The 14,973-nt window shown below is 38.9% G+C and overlaps 1 long non-coding RNA gene across 2 annotated transcripts in view; it reads left to right on the forward strand.

Annotated features, from left to right (window-relative positions):
- LOC309397429 overlaps nt 1-14,973 on the forward strand; it is a 270,598-nt gene that overhangs the window by 72,813 nt on the left and 182,812 nt on the right. For both annotated transcript variants that reach the window (XR_014176255.1, XR_014176256.1), the window contains exon 2: nt 5,344-5,526. This is a non-coding gene — a long non-coding RNA (uncharacterized lncRNA). The remainder of the gene's footprint in view (nt 1-5,343; nt 5,527-14,973) is intronic.

Here is a 14,973-nt window from a genome sequence, read left to right on the forward strand (position 1 = left end):
CACAATGTACCATTTTAGTAGAGAGAAATATTTTGGCAGGGGGTAACTCTGTTTATCCCCCACTCTGAAGTTTTGTTAGATTATAAAACCTCAAGTAATTCTGTATAATTTGCAGGATGCAAAGGGCAAAAGTTACATTAAAGGAGCAGAGCAGCTGTTGTTAATGGATCTAGATAGAGTCTTCCCCCTCCCTTCATTTTCTTTGATTAAAAAAAAAAAGATTATAGTAATGTGCACGACAATCAAGATATTGTTGCCTGGTTTCTCTTACACCAAACCATCAAGCGGCTGAATATTACATTGTACAATAAATTGTGACAACTATTACTAAAAGTTTTAACTGCTTTTTAAATTTTACGTACTGCTTTTATCTTTTAATATTTTACACGTGCACCAGCCAGAGTCCTTGTTTCAGGGAGGTGGGCAGTTTAGAAATTTGATAAATAAATATATAAGCATGGAATTTTCCAATCTGGTTCAGTTCCAAGTGGGGAGAAAGACACTGGAAACATGGAGGCTGATTGGAAAGATGGTTTATTGATGAAGTGGACCACATGTGTTTGAAGTCCTGGTGCAGCTGAATACATGGAGTGGAGAGTGAGGGTTATTCATACCCTCTCTGGGCTTTGAACTTGAGCTAACTGTTCCTGTGGCAAGAGCATGTATTCTATTGGTTGCTGTAGGGGTCATAGCTAACTTTTTAGGTTGTCTGAGTTAAGATTGATTGAAGTCTGTAGTCTCTGAGTTGATGCAATGAGGAGGCTTGTGTCTTGAAAGGGTGTTGGGCCATTCCTATTGTGTCTTAATGGCTTTCCTGGTTTGGATCTTGAGTGAGGGCTGATCCTACCATTCTACCTAAGGCTGCCTTCGTTCAAAATATCCAATCTTGAATGGATTACGAAATCTGCATTTCTAAAAGCTGACCTCATCTTAATATTTGCTTGGGGGCAGGGAACTGTGGCTCTGAGTTTCTGTCTCCCTTAAGATTTCTATTTCTCTTTTAGGGGAAATATAAAATTCTACCTTTTAAATATTTCCCAAAATATTTCATTCTTCTAGGAGAGGGGTGGGTGCTAATTTTCTACAAAACCGTATAAAGACAATTGTTGGAAGTTAAAACCCACCCCCTCCTAGAAAAGTGAAATATTTAGGATATACTAAAAAGGCAGAATAAAAGAGAAATATAAATTCAGAAAAGCAGAAACTCAACCCCCACCTTTTGTCAATGGGCCATTAAGGCCTGAGCCAGAGAAACATGTTTTTTAGGCAGGAAACAGACTCACACTCTTAATAGCTCTCCCCACCTTTGTCAATGGGCCATTGAGGCCTGAGCCAGCCTAGTCTACCTAACCAAGATCTACCCCATCTCATTGGACTTCATTGCACCACCCACCAAGTTTCAAGCTCAGCACACAACCTGCAAAGCAAGCTATGACCTCTCACAACAACCAATCAGGATACTCTTCCTGTGTCCCAGGAAGTTCAAGGTCCAGGAGAGGGCATGAAACCTAGGGACTCTCAGCATCTCTGTCCTTTTCTGCTCAGGAACTCAAGCCATGTGATCCTGTCCAACATTAAACCATCTTTCCAAGCAGCCTCCATATTTCCAGTGTCTTTTTCCCCGCATGGAACATTGTCCCCGGAAGGACATTTCTCCCAACACAACTTTTGGAATTTTTAAGCCTGAGTGCAATTTATATAAAAGTAACATGGTTCATTTTCCTTTGGTGGATTGTAAGACAGTTTCTTGAAGGTGCAAAAATTCCTCTCCTCCCCCCTCCACTCCCCGTTCCCTATAAAGCATACACACAAGAAGCCTCTGTTAGTGGATTTCTTGCATGTTAAGATTCTTTTGAAAGGTAATTGACAGAGCAAGGAAGCTCTGAGATAGAGAATAAAATTTGAAGAAGTGATGAAATGCATCAGGGTAAGATAAATACCAGTGAGATATAATGAGATAAAATGGGAGTAGAGATTTGCCCGAGGGGAAAATAAAATCCACAACCACAGCACCCTAAATTAACTTTTTTCCTGGATACCACTAAATGGAAAAGACTGTAAGTGGAAATGTACTTTAGAGAAAAAGCTGAACAAAATTCAAAGTTGGATATATTCTTATGTTTTTTGCGTGGTGAAATTCTGTTTTTTTTGTTCTGAACATCTGAAAGGAATCGTGGTCTGATCAAAATGTATATGTTTCTATATCTGATTTCTTGTTGAATTCCCTCCTTTTGATCTTGGTAATGTTGCCATTGAGTGATTATCACTGAGAGATAATCAACATCTTTGGTAGCAGTCTGGCTACTTAGTTACAGAATAGTTACAGAATAGAGTTGAAAGGGACCTTGGAGGTCTTCTAGTCCATTCCAGACAAATAGCTGTCCAGTCTCTTCTTTAAAAACTCCAGTGATGAAGTACACACAACTTCTGAATGCAAACTGTTCTACTAGTTAATTGTTCTCACCTTTAAGAGATTTCTCCTAGGTTGCTTCTCTCCTTGATTCGTTTCCATCCATTGTTTTTTGCCTTCTGGTGCTATGGAAAATAGCACCAGAAGGTATTGTTTATATTTTTATATTTCTATAGATTGAAATATAAAATGAATGCTCTGATTAAAGACAACTGGGAATGTTCATTTATGCTGCCCCAAATTAATACAGCAAGGGAAAACTCAATATGGAAGGAAGTAAATGTGTAATCTATTTCTTAAGTGACCGATAATTAACCTCTGAAACCACAAGATGCTGCTAAGGCAAATAGATTAGTAAGGCTCATAATAGCACTGAGCATTTTATATGTATTGTAAGATAATGGCATTTCCAATTTGTTTTTTTTTTTTTGGCTCAACTTTCCTAAGGTTCATAGCTTTAAGGAGCAACTTTCTAGATGTGGTTAATTTTCAGCTTCCCTAAAGATAAAATATAGACATTTCCTTGGTTTAAAAGTAAAGTGGAACAATGTTTTCTCATTTTTATTCTTCATTTTCCCCCAGCTTATCATTGCTTTCTAATTCTTTCCATAGCTGATACAATAGTAGTAAGGAAGCCTCATCAAGACTATTTTGGACAATATGAAAGAAGATCTATCTTGCAGTTGCTATGACCTTATTTTAGATGAGGTGAAACAAAACATATAATTCCTCAGACAAATCAATATTTTCTCCTTTAAACCATTTCCATCGTCTTCCTGAAGAGATAATTTGTCGATTCTACATAGGATTTAAACAACTTTTATAGGGGAAAAAAAATCCTAGTCTCTGAATAAAAAGAGATACTTTAAGTATCCTTATGGCTGTAGACCAGTGGTTCTCTACCTTGGAAATATTTAGATCTAAGGTCTTCAAGTCCCAGAATTCTCCCCAAATGTCTGAAATGTTTTCCTAAAATAATGAAATGGTTAGGCTGAAAACATGGACTGCATTTGGCTCACTAATGGAATTTCCATGGTTGAGAATGACTTTGAATTTAGTTTTCCTTGTTTGTAGATCAGGAGACCAAAGATGATTACAGGACTGGAGGCTACAACCAGTAATGGTATCCTCTTTTCTTCACTACCAGTTTGGTAGCGGGAGCGTGCACATAATGACATCTAGGTGGGTGGGAGAAGCCTTGCGCCACCACCACTACCAGTTAATCTGAACCATTGCCAACTGGCAGAGTACCACCTCTGGCTACATTGTATGAAAAATGGTTGCAGGAATTGGGTTGTCTAGCCTAGTGAAAAGAAGGACTAGGGATGACCTGATAGCAGTGTTCTAATATTTGAGGAACTGCTACAAAGAAGTGGGGTCCAGCTACTCTCCAAAGCATCTGAAGGCAAGGCAAGAAGCAATGGATGGAAATTTATCAAGGAGAGAAACATTTAGAACTAAGAAAAAATGTTGTAAGTGATCGAACACTGGAGGTTTTTAAGAAGAGATTGGACAACTATTTTTTCTGAAACGGTATTTCCTGCTTGAGAATGAGGTTGGACTAAAAGACCTCCAAGTTTTCTCTCAACTCTGTTATTCTGTTAAACCCTACTTGACTATTGTACTTTAGTTGGTTAAAGTGTGCCATTGTATTTGTGTGGGTACATATACCCTTTAAAATGCAAATGGAAACATTTGCTATGTGGTTTTTCAAGTGTGATTGGCAAAATTAATATTTGTGTCAATTGTAATTTTTGTGGAGACAGAACCCATGTGTTTATTTTCTTCCTTGTTAGGTTTATTCTGTGTGGGAGATAACATCCCTCTCGCCTTCCAAAATGTTGACCTTCTCTTCATACTGTTTGTACAAGGCTTGTCTTGCCATTTGAAGTTTTGTTTTACTTTAAGTCCCATAGCTTAACAACCAGAATTCAAACATAAAATCTGTTGCCAGATTTAGAGAGAGGATTCTCTTGACTTCTGGAAAAATATTTTTTTTAAAAAAAACGTGGAAGGGAGGAATGAGACAGAAGGGATGTGTAGGGTAAACTGAACATTCAAAGTAATGTTAAGGTTTGCTGGATTTTTATTTTATTTATTTTTTTGCTGCAAATTGTTATTTGCAAATTGATTTATGCTAAGGGGAAAGAAAAAGACAGAAGAAAGAGGTATAAGAAATAACAAAGGCATGACAAATTCTACTTGTCACGATTCCAAGTAACACCCCCAATGAAATGAGACTCTGAGGCTTGAGATTCCTCAAAGTTCCATTTTATTAGAGATGTCATACTGGCACATCTGGGAAAACCTGAATCTGAAATTTTCCAGGTTTTCCCCACTCAAGAAAAAGTTCAAGTCCCTGTCCAGCACCCACATGCCCGTCACATGGTCCAATCAGGCACTGTCCCAACTGGAGATGCCTCACAGTCACGCCACTCCAGGTGCAGGGCAAGATGACCTTGACTCACTGAGAAAGGAATGTTATTTTGACTATACCTATCCCTCTCCATATAATCCCCCCTCCCAGTTCCCACAGCAATAAATATGGCAGGCCTGAAGGCCCAATGCAAAAGAAGGTTTCCAGACCTAACATTACTTTCCATGGTGTTCTTGCACATCAATGGGAGATCTGAACTAATGAAGGATTTAGATTGTGGTCTTACAATGACCATTCCTCATGTCTGTAAATTCCTCTGAAAAATGACATTTGGAAGTGTGTCTTCTCCTTCATGATACCAGCCCAAAGGAACAGCCTCCCCAAACAGATACAAATGGGCCCATTTCTACATGCTTTGTAGAAGCCTATGAAGACCTGGCTTTTACCCTAGGCGTTGGGGCCAAGATGTTAGCAATGGAAGCTCTAGCCTGGGTTGATGTGATATATGGGAAATGAGACCTTGTTTTTAATGAATTATTATATTTGTATTTTATAGAATTTCATGGGACGGATGGACAGCTATATATACATTTGATAAAAATGAAGACGTCTGGAGACATTTTAAAAATGTGGACTGGTGAAAAGGAAAGCATCATTTGTGACACTGATGCACTCAATGCATTGAAGAGCAAAAACAGGGCATTCAAAGGAGTGCTTGGACATGAACAAAATACTGGAGGTAAGTGGCAGAAGAGAAAGTACAATTAAAATAAATGTGGATGCCGCGTGTTACTAGAGGCGATAAGAAGAGAAATAGTAGGTAATAAAGCAGTAAAAAGAGAAACTGAAATAAAAAACCTTCAAGATATATTTGATGTTCCTGCTCCCTGAAGTCTTGTTCTGCAATGAGCAGTGTGTATCGGTGTCATTTTTGCCAATGTGGGAAATGTACCTGACCAGAAACTAGAAAATGTAATGAGTAAAACAGACCTGAAGATTTATAAAGTAAGAGTAAAACATCAAGGGGCAGGGAGGGAGGGGGAGAGAGAGAGAGAGAAAATAACTTTTGCCCTGATAACAAGGGAATCTAGAAAACTGTGAAAAATAAAGGTTCCCCTCACACATATGTGCTAGTTGTTCCCGACTCTAGGGGGCAGTGCTCATCTCCGTTTCAAAGCCGAAGAGCCAGCACTGTCTGAAGACGCCTCCATGATCATGTGGCCAGCATGACTAAATGCTGAAGGTGCATGGAACAATGTTACCTTCCCACCAAATGTGTTTCCTATTTTTCTACTTGCATTTTTTACATACTTTCGAACTGCTAGGTTGGCAGAAGCTGGGACAAGTAACAGGAGCTCACGCTGTTACACGGCTCTAGGGATTCAAACCGCCGAACTGCCAACCTTTCTGATCGACAAGCTCAGTATCTTTGCCACTGAGCCATCACATCTGTAAATGACTTACTGGTTGAAAATCAAGGGTGGGAAAACTTAACTTTGAAAAAGGTGATTTATTTTAATCTCAAACAAAGCTATCATTTTGCTTCAATTTTCTACTGCATTTATCTTCTTCATACATTATATAATCTGCTATCTTACCTTATACAAGAACTCGGGCTATTGTTTAACACTACAATAGTATGGGACAGTATATTAAAGAAATACTGAAGATTATTAAATAGAGACGGCAAATTTTAATAGCACAAAAAAGCAATCCAATGTGCTCTGTACTTATTTCTTGATACTTTATTATCCATTCTTTAATAACAAAGAGTCTCCAACTATGATAATTAAAGATATCGCTTTGGGGGGGGGGGGAAGTCAAGAAATGCAGTTAGTTCAAAATTAAAATCAAGGTTCATTCATTTATAACTAATACCCTACCAGATTTTGTACCCATTTCCCCAAACTTTTATTTCCCTAAAGAAGTGGCTTCTACTTTTTGTTTTCCTTATTCTTGACTGCATTAGATTTCTTTTAGCATTTTTCTGAACTTTACTGTCAAGAATTGGTGCATGGGAAGAGGTTTTGTTCCTTTTACATATCTTACCCTTCACACTGCAGCCTCCTTGGCTTCTCAGCTTTCTTAAGAAGATAGAAAACAACTTTCTTTGTAATTTCATTGAAATATTGGAAGGCAGGGAAGTCACAGTCAGCTGGGAAATTGATGATGATAGAATAGAATAGAATAGAATAACAGAGTTGGAAGGGACCTTGGAGGTCTTCTAGTCCAACCCCCTGCTTAGGCAGGAAACCCTACATCACTCCAGACAAATGGTTATCCAACGTCTACTTAAAAACGCCCAGTATTGGAGCATTCACAACTTCTGGAGGCAAGTTGTTCCACTGATTAATTGTTCGAATTGTCAGAAAATTTCTCCAGACAGATGATGATGATGAGTTGTGTCTGACTCTTGGTGATTCTATGGGCCAGGTCTCTCCACATCTTCCAATCCTGTGCTACTTCTATGTTCCGGCTGATGTCAGCTTTGATGGTGTCCAGCCATTGTGTTTTTAGGAGGCCTGGTTTCCTTTTACCACTAACTCTTCCTAATATAATTGCTTCCTCCAGTGAATTCACCCACATGAGATAGCCAAAATAGGTGAGGCACCATTTAATGATTTTTGCCTTCCAGTGACATATCTGGTGTTATGTGCTCTAGCTTGTGGGTCTCTAGCTGTCCCAAAAAATATGCAGGATCCTTCTCCAGCACCACAACTCAAAACAAATCGGTTTTCTTCCTACTTGCTTTTTAAGGGTCAACTTTCATCCTACGGTGAACATGATAGAGCTGAACTAAGCCACATTTGGTTGTGTTGTGGCCCGCCAGCAGAGCTGGCAGTGGAGTCGGACAGTGAGGAGGTTGGAGAGGAGCATGGGGAGTTCTGGAAGCTGGGGAAGGCTCGGACGAGGGCTCTGCATCGGAGGCAGAGAGGGGGGCCAAGGCAGTCTGGCAGTTCTCCGCTGCCTTCAGAGCTAGACAGCAGTGAGGCAGAGGAACAGCTGGAGCCTATTCCCAGTGTGTGCATGCACAGAGCTGCCAGAAGGGGAAAAAACAGCTCAGAAATCAGGGTAGATTTGGGAGTAAGGCTGCAGGTGAATGGCCCCTCCCATAGGAAAAAAAGCAAAAGGGGAGTTGGCTTTTGCAGGAAACTGTTTGTTTGTTTGCTTGGTAGATTCATTCAGGAGTGTGAAGATCTGTCCTTGAATCTCAGAGACTCTGTGCCCAGGCTTTCCTTGCACAGCACCTCATTTGGAAAATATTTACATGGCAGCTTTCCAAGACAGATAAGGTCTGTAGTCACAAATACTCCTTTGAAAGACTGTTCACCAGGCCTTTGCTGAATGTGAATGAGAGGAATTCACATTTGTTTAATAAAAAGGGTTTTGTTGGGACCAGGAATCTGCTTCGTGTCTTTTAGGTCAGAACAGGTTGCCAGGCTGATGTCCTTGCATTTCCACCTTTGGCTCAGGTTCATTATTTCTGTCTGACCCAGTGCAATCTGATGTTTTGTTTCTGGGCTGCATTCACGGCTTTGCACTAAATGGATTCATCTGGTCTCACAAGCTCGATTATGTCATCAATGCATCTGTTTGGCTGCAGTTAACACAGGGAGGATTTGTAAAGGAAAACATATTATTTGAAACATACGCCTTGCACTTTCTGGTAGGGGTGGGTGTTTGCTTTTAACATTGGGACTGCAGGTCATAGTTTATAGGGTTGGATTGCATGCAATCCCATCATGAGTAAGTAAGGAAGTAAGGAAGTAAATCTTTATTACAGTCAAAGACACATTAGTTTTTACAACATGTTAAAAAGTACTGACATCAAGATATAATTAAAAAGTATTGACGTTAAAAGTGGAAAATAGCATACATGTTTTCAGATTGTTTGGGTCACTCCCTGGTTTACCTGGGTGCAAGGCTGTTAAGTATAGGAGTAAATGCAATGGTCCAAAGATCGTTAGAGATATGTCTAGATAATTGGTACAAGATGACAACTATACTTCTGTAGCCAATTTTTTTCTTATGGACATTGCAGCAGCACAGAACTTTGCCACTGCATACGTGGTAGCTGGGTTACTGTCCTGGAGGAGAAAGCCTAGATAAAAATGGTCTGCCCTCCCTGGCAATCTCTCTAATAAGGGGAGAATATATGCAGACCTACAAACTCTGTATAGCTCGCAGTGTAATAGAACGTGTGAATTATCTTCCACTTCTCCTTTACCACAGATACAAACCCGTTCTGCTATAGGTGTTCTCTTATACCTGCCCTGAAGGAGTGCTGAAGGAAGAATGTTAAATCTGGCTCTGAAGAAAGCTATCCCATCATTGATTTTGGGGAGCTGAGATGTCTACATTTTTTACAACGTTTAGGTGTATTTAGATTTTTAGACATATTAAGCCAGTCCAAGAGCTTAAAGACTTTTCTCTATTTTTGGCCTGAAATCAGTTAGAAATAGTGCTTTCATCATTGGTAGTTTGCCAATGGATTTAGATAGTGAGCTCTCCAGAGGGCATATTAAAAAGAGGTGGGAGGGTCGTGGTTACCCATCCATATCTTATAAATCAGTGCAGTTGCAAAGTAATATGATTTAAAAGTGCCAAACTTGGTCCAGGATTTAAATTATCTCTCTTCCATATAGTCTAAAAGAAGGAGAAGGAGAAGAAAACCTCAAGGTGGACTGAATTAAGGCAATTTCCAGAAATCTAAGTGCTTAGAGGTCACCAACATCGATGTATCCAATACAGCATCAGGTTCCCTTCCCTTGTATAAGAGAAATATAGACTCCATTCTATTCAGAAAAGTGCACAAAGAATAGATCTGACATTGATAAAATTGAGGGGAATGAATCATACCAAATGCTCTATCCGCATCTCTCTTTCTTCCTGTGTCTGTCAAAGACTTTGGAAAGTATTTCCTTCTTTTATCTTGTAGGGTGGAAAACTAGGCATTCGCGGTTCAGATTGATATGATGGATGCCATTGCTTTTATTCAGATGTCTTTATCAGCAACCATATTTTTTTCCCCAAAAAGAGATGGGGATAAAGTGGGAAAATACATTAAGTTCATTTTTTAATGTGAACCCAGCACATCTGCAATTTCAATTCGCGAACCTCGATTCAAACCAGAATGAGTGTGTGGCTATCCAAAGTTTCCTGAATTGTGTGAAGCAATGTGCATTTTCCAAAAAAATGAATGTATTAAGGGTAAATTGTGGAAAAAATAAATTATTGTAAGGAAACTCACTTCCGACACCCACATGTGGAAATATATTATTTTATGTTGCTACTTATACAGATGCATGCATGTATTTTGGAAAATGTATATATAAATAGCTATATTAGGATAGAGCTTGTACAAAAATGTGTGCCAGGAGAAAACTGCACAAACAATGTGTGCACATTTTCAGGCTAGTCTATGTCATGTTATATAAAATCAAAGATAAAAGAGATGAAAACATTTTATGGTTGAAAAAAAATCAGAAAATTAATGGACATTAGGCTTTTTCATGCCATCTGCATTTTAATATGACTCACAATTGGAGCAATATTTTCAAATACTTTTATTTTTCTCCTAAAACAAAACTAAACAAAACATCAACATATTAATCTACAGATCATGGATGTCAAGGAAATTAATTTCTCATATTAAATTTGATTTGTTTTGTTTTTTTAGAAATTACAACTTAATCGCATGCAAACTCAGAAAGACCCAAAATAAAAACAGACTCCTCATCTCATAACAGAGACTTTAACTGTAGCCAAGGTTAATTATCATCAAGGACAATTGATTGCATATTGTTTGACGGCTGAATTGTTCATTGAAAGGACTTTGAGGTTATCTGCATGTTGAGAAATGGATACAAAGTTTGCTGGAAAGGCATGAGCTTTCTAAATAAGACTTTCAGTTTAGGAAAGGAGTCGTGGAGAAAGGAGGATAAAGGAAATGGAGGGGAGGGAGAAATAAATAGAAAAGGTAAGGAAGAGGAAAGAAGAATTATCTTGAGTGTTTAAGATATGGATTTAATCAACATCTAGCCTAATACACTCAATCATCACGAAATCTCCAGAACTGTAAATCCTACAAACTTGAAATTTGGCACGTACATTCCTCTTGGCTTCTAGGAGCTTGGTAAGAAAGGATATTTTTAAAAGACAATCTGATCATTAATATTTCTTATACAGCATTATATTAACATGCTTTGATGCGATAAATATATCTTACTAATGCAAAAAGTCATTTGCTCTTAAATTCTTACCAACCTAGCAAACAGTTCACTGAGTCTGTTTAAGCGATAGTCCTGTTTATTGATAATTATATGTTATGTATCTGAGTAATTCAGTGTTCCTTAAAGTGTAAGAAATTACCCTCACAAAATAATGAGCAAGAATTAACACTTTGATGCACATCCTAATTAGGATTTAATTAGGATATATATATATTTTAAAAAAAGTAATGTGGATGTGTTTTGCAAGTGCACAATCATTAATGTATTGCTCGTAGGGCTTCTGTGTTTCTTTTTAGTAAAAAATCACATCCAATTATAACTGTCATTTTAGATCAAGTTTGTGATTTCAAATGTCTGGTATTTTTCAAGGAGGAAATACTTTTTTCTGTAAGCACCTTATTTGTTTTCGTCAGTAAGAATGCTCCTTCAGTATTTTCTTTTTCTTTTTAGTATTATGACAGTAGTTGAAGTACTATTAGAGGACACGGTGACTCAGAGGCTAACACGCTGAGCTTGTCGATCAGAAAGGTCGGCAGTTCAGCAGTTCGAATCCCTAGCGCCGCATAACTCAGTGAGCACCCATTACTTGTCCCCAGCTTCTGCCAACCTAGCAGTACTATTATTTGGCACAGGGACTGAAAACGATTGCTCTGTTCGTCCCTTAATACAAAAATATTCATTCTTCTTTACATGAATGAAAATATGCTATGTTTAGTGAACTGCAACAAAATATTCGCAACTCCTGAGTTTACTCTGCTTGTGTGCAATTATTAAGCGGTCTTTTCAATCTAGCATATCTGATTCAACTGTTTCCAGAATCTTATCCCAACTGGAATAATATTTGAAATCGCATGTTTTGTATTATGGCAAGATTGTCTGTGGCATCTCCCTGACTCTACTTGACTCTGTTGTTACATCATCAAACCCTCACAGCTTCAACCTTAAAGTGTCTACCGTGGATCTCACTCCATTCCTAAGAGGTCCTTAAAGGGGGCGTGCATAAGCGCACCAGTGTGCCTACCGTCCCTTTCCTACTGTCCCCATTTACTTGTATTTGTTTCTTTTGTCCATGTCCATGTTCATACTTATACCTGCTATCTTATACATGTTTGACAAGCTAATAAATAAATAAAAATAAATATGGTCAAAACTGTAAATATAGCAGCTGTAATGGTGCGTGTCAGCTCTGGCCAGCCCAGAGGCCTGGAGCTGCCATTCAGGGGAGAAGACTGGGCCAGCTGCCAAGACTCAATGTCCCACCTACGCAAACTGAAGAAACCCCTGCTAACAATCCATGATTAATTGCCGGGTGGTTTCGCTCTGGGTCACAAGGTGACGGATGCGTGCACGTGCGGGGTGCAGCTTATCTTAATTACCAATGTAGCTATAAAAGGTAGTGGGAAGCACAGGATGGCAGTTCTGACAGTTTATTCATTGCCTTAATGCTTTGTTGTTCAGCTTGTGCCGAAGGAAGAATACAAACTGCATTTACAAACCGTTTCTGTGTTTGGCTGGTTTCATTAACCCTTCGGAACCTGACAGTGTGAATGAGGCTCCACCCCCTTTTGGGGGCATTCCACATGTACAATATGTGTACAATACACATAACCATTTGATGGAAGTTGAATTGCACCACGATGGCTGCGTTTTTTAAATTTTGTTTTTCATAACAACCTATGTATGCCCTTTCTAAACCTTGAACAATGAAGCCCTGACATGCCTTAGATGAACTGACATAATATAAAGCATACACTTGAGGATTACAACTGATAATTTTTTTAAAAAATGGTATTGAGAAACAGAATCTTGAATAGAAGGACGAACCTATGGACATTCAGTTACTAAAGAATGTTCTTTCCTACTATTTGCAAGGCTACAATTGCGAACATTTTGCAGTCTTGGAGACAGGCATGTACTCAAAGGGATGAATTGCATCCCTTAAGTTTCTCTTGTCTCTCTAAATGTGGAGAACAGCTGAACTATCTCCAAATTCCATCCATTCCCATTAGGTTGGCAGACGTCCTACAGGTAGTCCTTAACTTAGGATCACAACTGAGCCCACAGTTTTCACCGCTAAGCAGGGCAGCTGTGAAGTGAGTTTGGCCCCATTTACAACCTTGGCCACAGTTGTAAAGCAAATCACTGCAATTGTTAAGTGATGTATGCTATGATTAAGCAAATTGGACCTTCCCCCATTGATTTTGCTTGTTGGAAGACAATGGGAAGGTGACAAATAGTAATTCCACGAACCTGGGATGGTGCAACTTCCATAAATACATTCCAGTTTCCAAGCAAATGAATTGTGACCATGTGACCATGGGGGTGCTGCAATGAGTAAGAATGGAAATCAGTCATCAGTCACTTTTTTTCAGTGTTGCTGCAACTTTTGACAACTCACTAAATGAATGGTTGTAAATTGAGGACAACCCATATTTGGAGCAGTAGGATGACTGATTGAAGAATATAAAGGAGGAATGACAAAACAGGAAGAAAAGAATTGCACACATTGATTGGACCTAATTGTTTGCTGATCATGGATATCTAATTAGAACAGATTGTTTTTTTACAAATTGTATAGAATATAATAGAATAGAATAGAATAGAGCAGAGCAGAGCAGAGCAGAGCAGAGCTAGAAGGGACCTTGGAGGTCTTCTAGTCCAGCCCCCTGCTCAAGCAAGAGAACCTATACCATCTCAAACAAGTGGCTGTCCAGTTGCTTCTTTAAAATCTCCTGTGATGAAGCACCCACAACTTCTGGAGGCAAGCTATTCCACAGGTTAATTGTCCTCACTGTTAGAAACTTTCTCCTTAATTCCAGGTTGCTTCTCTTTTTGTTTTGCCTCCAACTATTATTTCTTGTCCTGCCCTCTGGTGCTTTGGATAATAATTTGACCCCTTCTTCTTTGTGGCAGGCTCTCAGATACTGGAATACTGCTATCATGTCACCCCTAATTCTTCTTTTCTTTAGACTACTCAGACTAGAACCTGCAGCCATTCTTCCTTTGATTTAGTCTCCAGGCCTAAATTCTTAACGTTGATTTGGCTTCGTTCCTTAACCATGATCCATTGGTTCATTGGTGATCTTTGGCTTGTCAGGAAGCCATTTTTGAAAAATCTGTTCATTAAAACTTTTGAATGACCAGTTTGGAGTTCACTGTGCTATAGACCTCTTGATACAATGAACTGCATATACAGAGCATGCTGTGTGAGGAGAAGAGCAGCTTATAGTGCATTCTCCATTATCCCCACTCTTATCTCCATATTTAAGAAGACCTTTGAAGCAGAACCGTATTTGCATTTGCTTGAAGTTAAATGCAACCTCTTATGAGATGCTGAAACAGAATAAAGCAAATTTCTAGAAAGATGTTTGAACTGAAGCAAACAATAGTTCTGTTTTTCCTCATCCTTCCAGCTGAATGCATGGGGAAAAAATATGACCGTATCATGCAGAGCCAGTTTGAGTCCTTTTGAGTTTGAGCTGAATGGCTGAATATATTTTCGCTTCTACGTTCACATTTAAAGGGATTTGAAACAGAGGGTGTGAACAGTTGTTGCAGGGAAACCATTAAAAACAATCTTTAGCCTGTAACTTTTGAACAATCACGTCCAACATTAAGTTAGAATTTATAATATCTTTAGGAAACCCCTGGTGCAAAATAGAATATTGCAGTCTACAAATAACTTAGAGCAAGGCTTGATGCTTTAGGCTGGGTTTGAGATGCATCACTAGGTCTTCGGTAAGCATCCTGACAGACCTGGAAGCCATCTTTTACTTTGGGCATTCAGACCTGCCACATTTTCTGCTGTGGGAAAATGGGAGGGGGGGATTATATGGTGTATGAGTGAGATATAGTCAAAATAATATTCTTTTCTCAGAGAGTCAAGGACATCTTGCCCTACACATGGAATGGCATGACTGGGAGGCATCTCCAGTTTTGGATGATGCCTGATT

Source organism: Natrix helvetica, assembly GCF_964273705.1.
Source record: "Natrix helvetica genome assembly, chromosome: 10".
In the NCBI taxonomy this organism is placed as follows: Eukaryota; Metazoa; Chordata; class Lepidosauria; order Squamata; family Natricidae; genus Natrix; species Natrix helvetica.